The following is an 11,846-nucleotide window of genomic DNA, read 5'->3' on the forward strand; positions in this document are numbered from 1 at the left end:
CAATCTCCCGAAAGCTTGTAAATACCCTTCTCCCGAAGGTGCACTGATGTTCTTCTTCGTTGTAGACTTGAATACAGACTCAAGACAATACAAACAACAAATAAACAGAGTAAGAGTAGAACAACTCTTCTCTACAAAACAAAGACACTCTTTTCTTATGATATGAAAGTGAATAAAAGAGTTAACATAACAAAGACACTCTTTCCTTAAGATATGAATATAATTCTAAGTGTATGAAAGAGATGCAAAACCTAGCTACTATAAGATGTATTTATAATGAATATACATCTCATAGACAGCTTACATTCGGTCTGAACAAGACCTCAACACACTAGAAACTTCCCTAAAATAATTTTTCAATCAGTCCAGGAATTTCTGTTTCTGTACCTATAGAATCGTGGGCAGTAACTACAACTTTCCTTTTATAGAAAAGGAAAGTTTAGCTCCGGTTTTCTCTTCAAGAAACCTGATCTTAGAAAATGGGAAACTCAACACAAGATCAGAATAACAGCTGGTTAGCAAAGAATCAATGTGTAATCAAAACTTACCATATTTACCTCAATTTCCATAAATAGGAAAGCTAGACAACTTTCCTTCCAAGTTTAGATATACACAAATAGGGTAACCATATTAAACACTCCAGCCGAAATACACATTAAATAATAAAATATTTTTGTCAATTAAATATGCCAAAAATGGAATTAACAATCTCCCCTTTGGCACTTTGATTGACAAAACATTTTATTATGAGAAAACCTGCATCAAGTGTTAGAAACCAAAGCAAATAGCTTTTTAAAGATACAAGAGTATAGAAAATACTCCCCCTGCATGAAAGCTCTCTAACACATAAAACATAGAACTTTTTTTGGACGGAAAAGCTTACAAACCGAAGAACACAACTTTTTTAAATGGAAAAGTGTTAAACCACAAACAACTTTTTAAACGGAAAAGTGTTAAACCACAAACAAGCAACTCCCCCTAAAACCAAGGGTCCAGAGTTGTAACAAAGAGTTCAATGAATCCAAAAAATAATACTACTCCCCCTTTTTGTCTATCAAGGAGCCAAAGATAACAAAAACAAACATGGACAAAGTCATAAATTCAAATAAACATTAATAAAAGGCAAAAGATAAAAGATTGAACCACTTATTCATCATCATTGGGTCGGAAGTATTTCATGATGCTGTCCATCTTCCTAAGAAGCAGGGCCTGACTAGTCTCCATTCTTCCCAAACGCAAATTGAATTCTGCCATTTCTGTAGGAGCAGAAGTTGAAGCAGTGCAAAGAACAAGTATCATTTGTAAGACCAGGGGAAGCAGACCGAGCCTTTCTTTGAGCAGCTTTTCCTTGAGGAGGCTTCTCAGGAATTTTGAAAGTGGTTCCAACAGCAGGCATCTCAATTGATTCATTCTCAAGAATCAATTCCTCTTGATCATATAAAATTTTATAGATTAAGTGAGGAAAAATGAGATTGAGCCTAGGTTTCTTACCCTTTCGAAGAGAAACAATTTGCTCCCAAATCATGTCAGCCAAATCAATTTTAGCACCAATTGAAACTTTATACAAAAAGAAAGCAAGTTCATTTGAAACATTTACCGGATTGGAGCAAGGAAACCAATTGGATAGGGCAAACCTCATGAGGGCAGCATGTTGATAGGTGAGTTGAGACATATGCATGGTGTCAGAGAGTTCAATTTCATTATCACCAGAGAGATAACCGAACACCTTTTGACGATCAAACTCCACATCAGTAGTCTCAATTCCCATAGGCAAATTGAGAGCCTCAGCAACATCCTTCACAGAAAAGGAATACCAGTGTCCTCTGACAAAAACTTTGCCAAACATGAAAGAGTCCTCATCGAGAAACTCATCAGTGATGTTAGCATAAAATTCCTTCACAATTCTATCCACATATCCATCAAAACCGATCAAGGTATCTACCCATTGTCTTTCTTTCAACATGTTATACACTCCAAAAGGCTTATGAGCAATAACATTAAAATTTTTCTCCACAGTAAAATTCCTATTCTCATAGAATTTCATATCTCTAGCATGATCATTATAACAAAAATAATGAGAGTGGGGCTTGAAGTTATCAAGAGAAATACCAGAGGGCCTCTTTCTTTTCTGTGGAAGAACAGGATTTGGAGAGACAATGGGCCTTTTTCCTTTGTCCTTCTTTGGAACAAATAGAGGGACCGGAACAGTTACGTAGTGACAGGCTCAGTTTCTGGTTCTTCACTCTCGGATCCAGAATCATCAACAGCAGGAAGATCTTTGGGCACAAATTCTTCACTTGAATCGGACTAGCCCTCCGAATCATGATCCTCCTCACTTTCTTCTGGTTCAGAATCCGAGGAAGAGACCGAAGGGGGATTCTCCTTGAGATTTTTTCCCTTTGAAGATGAAGAACCCACCTTTTTCCCTTTGGATGCAATTTTAGGTTTAACCACTTCAGGCGTTTTAGGAGTGGAAACCTTGGACCTAGTTCGAGAACTCACCGTGGGCAAGGTCACCAAAGCTTGGTCAACATTAGGAACACCATTCGAAGAAGAGGATTTCGACAATGTGTGATCGGATGAATGGAATTCATCATGATCACCCAACCCAGGTGTTGAAGAAGCAATAGGAGAGGCACCAACAAGTGGAGAGGAGAAATTTGCCACTGATTTTCGAGCTTGGGTCTTCGATTTCTTGGCAGACTTCGTCGGAGCAGAAGACGAATCAGAAGCTCCGGTTGCTGGTGCAGGCGGCGCAGGCGGGGTGACCGGAGAAGCAGAGGCAGAGCCACGGGAGGGCTTCTTGGACGGTTGGGCATTCTTAGTTTTGGCCATTTTCCTTTGAAAACCCTAGAACACAAGCACTCTTACACTTTGAAAAAAGTTAGACCTTTGAGAGAAAAAAAATGAAAAGAGAAGAGAGTGGTGATCGTGGGTGAATGGGTGGTTGAACATATATAGCATTTCAATTTTAATTACCCAATAAGAAAGAAAATGGAAAAAAGGAAAGTAACTTACTTACCTTAATCACCACGTGGGGAGAGGAAAAAAGGAAACCAAAAAAGGTTTTTCAAAATTTGATCAATGTTTCCTTAAATGGAAAAAGGAAACCAAAAATCCCCACAAAATCTAAAAATTTAAAAACCCTTACCAAAACCGAAATTGCCACCAAAAAGGAAACAAAAAATAATTAATTATTTAAGTACAAGTTTCCTATACACACCAAAAAGACCAAATCTCCACAAATAAAGGAAACATTCTAAATAAATAAATACAATTAAAATAACCTTGATATTTTTGCAACTAGAATTCACAATGTCCATTTGTCTTTGTCCCTGATGAAAAGATCAAACTCATAAGAATAATCAGAAATTATTTTATCAAACTAATGAAGTAATAGAATGAGGTCATACCGGTTCACAGGAAAAATTGACTCCATCACCAAGAATATTAAAGCACATCAAACAGTATGTAATAGCTTTATAACACCATTTTTGAGAATAAACAAATTTTACCACAAACTGTGTCAAGCATTAGTGTGTGAAAGTGTAAGCAGGGAACATTGCCCAATTTGTCAAAAAGACTTTTTCTGATAAATTGTACCCATAGGAGACGCTGTCACACTACCTCAATGGTAGCCCTTTTCAATGGTAGCGTATCTTCTACATAACTCCTAATTACATAGTTCCAACTTACTCAGAGATGGCTTTCACACATTGAGATAGGTAGCTCTATTCATCCAATGGAGCTTGAACACACAGTTTTTGAACAACATTATTCGAAAATGGTAGCTTACATAACACAGTTTGATGAACCTGAATATTCCTGTGAGGAGTGAACAATTTTCCTGATAAACCTGTATGACATCATAATATTACAACATTAGCAATAAAATAATGACTGAAATTCTTATAAGGTTGAAATTTTCTTCTAGGACAAAGACAAGACATTATGAACTCTAAGACAACTCAAATATCAAGGATTATAAAAAAAATAAAAGCATTAAACAGTACAAACCCCTAAGGATTTCCTTAGAGCAATAAATCGGATCGAGTCAAGAGCTTTAGTAAAAATATCTGCAATTTGTTTGGTAGTTTCAACATATTCTAAGACAAGAATTTTATTTTTCACAAGCTCTCTAATAAAGTGATGACGAATGTCTATGTGCTTTGTGCGAGAGTGTTGAACAGGATTCTTAGAAATGTTTATAGCACTAGTGTTATCACAAAAGATGGTTAAAGTTTTCAAATCAAACCCATAATCTGCCATCATTTGTTTCATCCATAACAATTGGGTACAACAACTACCCGCAGCAATGTACTCAGCCTCCGCTGTGGACAGAGAGATTGAGTTTTGCTTCTTGCTATGCAATGAAACCAGATTGTTTCCAAGATAGAAACATCCACCACTAGTACTTTTTCTATCATCTGCATTACCTGCCCAATCAACATCACTAAAGCAAACAAGGTTAGAATTAGTGTCTTTTGAAAACCAAATCCCAAAATCAATAGTGCTATTTACATAGCGAATGATTCTTTTCACAGCAGAAAGATGGGATTCCATGGGATTTGCCTCATATCGTGCACAAACACCAACACTATAACAAATGTCAGGACGACTAGCAGTAAGATAAAGCAAACTACCTATCATACTTCAATACAAAGTTTGATCTACCTTTACTCCTTTTTCATCTTTGCTTAATTTCAAAGTTGTGCTCATGGGAGTGTTGGTATGTTTGGCTTTCTCAAGACCAAAATTTTTCACCAAATTCTTTGCATACTTGCTTTGAGTGACAAAAGTTCCCTCATCTGATTGCTTCACTTGAAGACCGAGAAAATAAGTGAGTTCACCTACCATACTCATTTTGAACTCCTTTTGCATTTGGGAAACAAAAACCTGCACTTCAGAGTTAGAGGTAGAGCCAAACACAATATCATCAACATATATTTGAGCAACAATCACATCAGAATTAATGTTTTTGATGAAAAGTGTTTTATCAACATTTCCTCTCTTGTAATCATGAGAAAGCAAGAATTCAGTTAGACGCTCATACCAAGCACGTGGTGCTTGTTTTAGACCATACAAAGCCTTGTCTAACTTATAAACATGATCAGGAAAATGAGGATCCTCAAAACCTTTAGGTTGTTCCACATACACCTCTTCTTTTAATAGGCCATTCAAAAAAGCGGATTTGACATCCATTTGATACAATTTAATACCAAGAATGCAAGCTATCGAAAGAAGTAACCTGATCGATTCCAGTCTAGCTACTGGAGCAAATGTTTCATCAAAGTCAACACCCTCAACTTGAGTGTATCCTTGGGCAACCAACCTTGCCTTGTTTCGAATGATAGTGCCAAACTCATCACTCTTATTTTTGAAGATCCACTTGGTTCCAATGATGTTCACAAACGGTGGTCTTGGAATCATTTTCCAGACTTTGTTTCGAACAAACTGATGAAGCTCATCCTGCATAGCTAAAAACCAATCTTCATCCATTAAAGCTTCTTTTATAGATTTAGGTTCTAAAGAAGAAATAAAACATAGAAATTGAATTATATTGGCATATTTTCTTCTTGTAACCATGCTCTCATCCAAGTTTCCGAGGATGTGATCTGAAGGATGATTCTTTTTAACCCTGAAGGATGGTTCCCTCTGTATTGGATCAGTGATTGAATTTAAAGGATACTCAGATTCTTTTGTTGTTGGTTTTTCTGTAGCAACAGATTCCTGCACAGTAGCCTCGACGACTGCTTCTAAAGCTTCGTCAGGTTCCTTTTCCTCAGCAGCAGGCTTTTCAAGCAAATCTTCAATCTGCTCTTCTGTGGAAAACTCAGAAAAATCTTTTAGATCATCAACAACAACATTAGCAGATTCCATAACAGTTTGGGTTCTCATGTTATACACACGATATGCCCTACTATTTGTGGAATATCCTAGGAAAACACCTTCATCACTTTTAGAATCAAATTTACCAATGTAATCACGATCTCGTAAAATATAACACACACATCCAAACACATGAAAGTGACTTACATTTGGTTTCTTACCTTTCCAGATTTCATATGGTGTTTTGTGAGTACCTGGACGTTAGAATACTCTGTTGATGGTATAGCAAGCAGTGTTAATGGCTTCGGCCCAGAGACGCTTTGTGAGCTTCTTGCTATTCAACATTACTCTAGCCATTTCTGTTAGAGTACGATTCTTTCTTTCAACCACTCCATTTTGTTGAGGAGTTTTAGGAGCAGAAAATTCATGAGAAATACCGTTAGCTTTACAAAATTCATCATATATGGTATTTTCAAATTCCTTACCATGATCACTCCTAATCCTAACAATTTTACCAATGTTACAATCTTTTTCAACTCTTAATTTCAAACACAAAGATTGAAAAGCTTCAAAAGTATCAGATTTTCCTCTCAAAAAATCCACCCATGAAAATCGAGAAAAATCATCAACACAAACAAAAATATACCTCTTACCATTTAAGCTTTCTACCTGGATTGGACCCATTAAGTCCATGTGCAAGAGTTCGAGAACTCTAGAAGTATTCACATCCGGGACACTCTTGTGAGAAATTTTCAGTTGCTTACCTAACTGGCATGGTCCACATTTTCCCAATGACTCTTTACCTAATTTAGGTAATCCTCGAACAATCCCTGAAACAGATAATTTTTTTAGATTTTTAAAATGGATTTGACCAAGTTTTTCATGCCATAGGTCAATAACATTTTCAATGACATAATGACAAGTGGCATGCGTAGTGAGAGTATAACAATTATCACTAGATCGCAGCCCTTGTAACACAATTTCATCAAGAATATTATATACATAGCAATGATTGCTATCAAAGCTCACAGTATAACCCTGATCACAAATCTGACTAATGCTAAGTAGATTAGCTTTTAGTCCTTCAACCAACATGACATTCTTTAGTTTAGGAAGCCCTTCGAACTTGAGAGTTCCCATTCCTATGACTTTACCAGTAAGACCGTTACCAAATGTAACTTCTCCACAGTGCATTGGTCTTATGTTCACAAGAAATTCTTTTTCACCTGTCATGTGTCTAGAACAACCACTATCAAAATACCACATGTTAGAAGCAGCAGTTTTAAAACAAGTAGAACCTACCAAGCATTTGTTTTTGACAACCCATTTTTGTTTTTGTAAAACATGTTTATTTCCAATGTAATTAGATTTAAACATGTTATGCATGGTTATGCATTTAGGTCGAATGTGACCTTTTACTCCACAAAAATGGCAAATAGGAATGAAACGTCTTCCAGTCCCTTTGAAATTGTCAAACTTACCGTGCTGCTTCTTTTCTGTAATGTGACGAGTGCTTTGTAGAGACAGAAACCTGCGAGGTAGAAACAGTTCTTCCAGAAACAAAACTATTAGTGGTATTAGAAACAGGTTGATTTGGAACATAACCCAGCCCAGCATGATTGGTGTGGCCAGTTTTTTGAATTTTTTCAAAGATGGTGGAACCTGGATTTAGCATTTTAACATTCTTTTTAATGTTATCAATTTCCTTGGTTAAAGAAATAATCTTTGACTCTTTTAAAGACAATTCAGATTCACAACATTTGAGTTTATCTTCCAACTCATTAATGTTGTTACACAAAATTTTATTATCTTTAACCAGGGAGCGATTTTCAGCACAAGTTTCCAACCACTTACCAAACATTACCTTGTAGGATTCAACCATGGAATCCTCATCAATTTCTGACTCATCTGATTCGGATCTGGATTCTTCCTTGTTGTCATTGATCAGGATATTGTTCAAGCAAATGCTCTTTCCTTTTTCCTGCAAATTTCTTAACAAAACACTTGTTAGGACAACTTTTTCTTTTTCATCCTCACTACTCTCAGAATCATCACTCCAAGTAACATTTAATACCTTTTTATTTTTCTTTAAGGTATTAGCACATTCAGATTGAGTGTGACCAAAACCTTCACATTCTCTGCATTTAATACCTTTTTTATTGTTAGATGAAAAAGGTTTAGAGGGAATATTACCAGAAATGTTACCTTTTGGGTTCTTTGAAAAGAACTTTTTATTTCCTGCAGATTTCATGAATTTTTGGAAATTTTTTGCCAATAGAACCATTTCATCCTCATTTTCATCATCAGAAACAATATTTTCAGAAGCATTAAAGGCAATACCTTTACTTTTCTCATTCGAGAGACTTTGCTTACCCTTTTTCTTGATTTTTTGATTCAACTCAAAGGTTCTTAAAGATCCCATGAGTTCCTCAACCTTCATTTTGCCAAAATCCTTTGCCTCTTCCATTGCAAGCAATTTTGTGTCAAACCTGTCAGGAAAAACTCGAACAATTTTTCGTACCAAGACAGATTCATCTAGTTTTTCTCCCAAGGCAAAAAACTCATTAGAAATATCAGATAATCTTTTATAAAAATCATTTAAAGTTTCAGTATCTGACATTCTCAATTCATCAAATCTAGTTTGCAGCATGGTAAATCGTGATGTCTTTACATCAGCAATGCTTCCTTTGCAGATTCACAAGATGAGATTAATTTAATAAAACCTTCACCAACACCATTAAAAATAGCATGTAAAGCCTTATTATTATAACCAGACAGTTTTTCATCTTCAGTGGTCCAACTGAGTTCAGATTTTACCCGAATATTACCTTTTTCATCATTTTCAGTAGGTTGAGACCAACCTGTAAGAATAGCTCTCCATGCCTTCTCATCTTGCGATTTGATGAATGCTCTCATCCTGACCTTCCAATAAGGATAATTCGACTCATTCAATAGAGGAGGTCTAGAGATAGAACTTCCTTCTGCAAACAAAGACATCTCACACAAAATAAGTTAAATGGAATAACCTGAAGATCTCACTAAGAATTTAGTGACTTGCTCTGATACCAATTGAAATTCCGTATTTTAATATTCCAATTTGATTATTTAATTAAATGATTAATTAAATGCGGAATAATAAAAATGATCGAAAACAGTTTTCTGTAGTTACAGAATGCAACTCCGTAACTCCAGAGAAACCCAAAAAAACAAACAGTGCATAAAAGTAAAAACACACAAGATTTTTGTACGTGGTTTCAACAATCCTTTCAGATTGTTACTAGTCCACGGGGCCACGCCCAGAGATAAGATTCATTAGATCGGTATCAAAAATACAAAGTAATTGACTTATGCATAAATAGACTCCCTCTTATTGTATGCCGCAAGCTTTATGTATTCCACCTACTAACCGAATCTTGATAAAACTCCAAGATCTTGAACTCCCTTCGATCACCTTGAAGAGTGCTTGAATCCTCCCGATTCAAGGCTTAAAGGCTATCTCCCGAAAGCCTATACAACCATCTCCCGAAGGTTGTGTGCTTGTATCCTCCCGATGCAAGACTTCAAAAGCAATCTCCCGAAAGCTTGTAAATACCCTTCTCCCGAAGGTGCACTGATGTTCTTCTTCGTTGTAGACTTGAATACAGACTGAAGACAATACAAACAATAAATAAACAGAGTAAGAGTAGAACAACTCTTCTCTACAAAACAAAGACACTCTTTTCTTATGATATGAAAGTGAATAAAAGAGTTAACATAACAAAGACACTCTTTCCTTAAGATATGAATATAATTCTAAGTGTATGAAAGAGATGCAAAACCTAGCTACTATAAGATGTATTTATAATGAATATACATCTCATAGACAGCTTACATTCGGTCTGAACAAGACCTCAACCCACTAGAAACTTCCCTAAAATAATTCTTCAATCGATCCAGAATTTCGTTTCGTACCTACGTAATCGTGGGCGATAACTACAACTTTCCTTTTATAGAAAAGGAAAGTTTAGCTCCGGTTTTCTCTTCAAGAAACCTGATCTTAGAAAATGGGAAACTCAACACAAGATCAGAATAACAGCTGGTTAGCAAAGAATCAATGTGTAATCAAAACTTACCATATTTACCTCAATTTTCATAAATAGGAAAGCTAGACAACTTTCATTCCAAGTTTAGATATACACAAATAGGGTAACCATATTAAACACTCCAGCCGAAATACACATTAAATAATAAAATATTTTTGTCAATTAAATATGCCAAAAATGGAATTAACAATATACTTTATATAATTATTAATTTTTTTGATAAAAAATAACTTTTTTGAACAAAACCAAAAAAAAAAAAAAGAGAGAAAATAACATGTAGCCATGATCCATATTAAATAATATTTCACATAAAATCTTCAAAATTAAATCACATTGCATATGAGTGTAAGCCTATCTTTTTCTCTGTTCTGTAATTGAACACGTGCCATCTCTCCATTCGAACCTTCTCTCACTCTACACTCTACAATCTTTCAAATTCCCTGCTTAATTTGTCCTCTTCCTACCAAAACCTGACACATGTTTAGCTCTCTCTCATTTTATAATAATAATAATAATAATAATAATAATAATAATAATAATAATGGTTTTTTTTTATTTTTTTTTTAATTTTTACACTCCTAAATATTTTTTTTTTTTTGTATTTTTAGAGAATTATATTTAGAAACTTCTATTGTAACTAGCACTGTAACTTAAATCGCAACAAAAAATTGTATAGAAACTCCTGTTGCAACTAGCGCTGCAACCACTTTAGAAACCCAAACCGTAAATTTGAAAAGGAAAAAAATTAAAAAAAACAGTACATAGGATAATTCCCCTTAAAATAATTTTTTTTTTTCAGAAAATAATAATAAATTTTGAAAACTTTATGATACACCTATGTATTTTGACATTTTAGAAAAAAAATTTACTACTTTTTTTTTTCATAATAGTATACAGTGTAATTAGCAGTAAATACCATTTTAAATCTTGTATTTTATAAAAGTTACCAATTAGACCCTTTGTTTTGTTAAATGACAAAATAGACCCTGTATTTTTCAAAATGGTACAAATAAGACACTGAACTGATTTTTTGTCAAAATAAAAATTAATAATAATCCGATCTAAATATGAGAAAATTATTTATATTTTGTGTATCTGTTTGTGTTAGAAATTGTCTTCAAGTTGATTATATTAAAAAAAAGTTGTTAAAAATTAAACTCAGGGTCCTATTTTTACTATTTTGGAAAATACAGGGTCAATTTTGTCATTTAACAAAACAGATGGTCCAATCGGTAACTTTTGCAAAATACAGGGTCTAAAATGGTATTTGCACGTGTAATTATTTAAAACTTGTAAATTATTTACTTAAAAAAACATGTAAATTACAAATATTTTTCCGGCTCTCTCCATTTCGCAAACAAATATTTTCTTTGTTGGCAGCGGTAGTTTATTTTTGGAGTTTTTATAAAAATATTAAATTTTGAGTAAAAAATTTACAATTTTACTGTCGCAGAGAATTTTTTTTTTTTTATAAAAATACTAGTTTTTTATAAAATAATTGTAACAGAACAATTGAAACAACAATGGACAACTAAAAAATAACCGTGAAATAACTGTAAAAATTTAACACAGTATACAGTATAAAACTTACACAATATTTTTGAAAAAAATTTCATCCCATAATTAAAAAATAAAAAAGTTAAAAATTCCAATATGTGGTGTAAAAACTCGTTTATGTTATATGGAAGAATCAAAACAATGTATTTTAAAATCACCAAGTAGATGCTGTTTCAGACCAATTTTGGTGCTGTTAAGTTGTAAAAAGTGTTTGAGGAAATATATATTTCAGGGTAATTTTACAATACATCTCCTTAAAAGGAAGGTACTGATGCACTTTCTACTTGTTTCGACATCTACAAGAATTTTTTAGTCTATTTTTTTTTTCATATTCATGTATGTTATAGTTATTTAAAATATATTATAAAATTTTAAAAA

This window comes from Cannabis sativa, chromosome X (genome assembly GCF_029168945.1).
Source record: "Cannabis sativa cultivar Pink pepper isolate KNU-18-1 chromosome X, ASM2916894v1, whole genome shotgun sequence".
NCBI classification, from domain to species: domain Eukaryota; kingdom Viridiplantae; phylum Streptophyta; class Magnoliopsida; order Rosales; family Cannabaceae; genus Cannabis; species Cannabis sativa.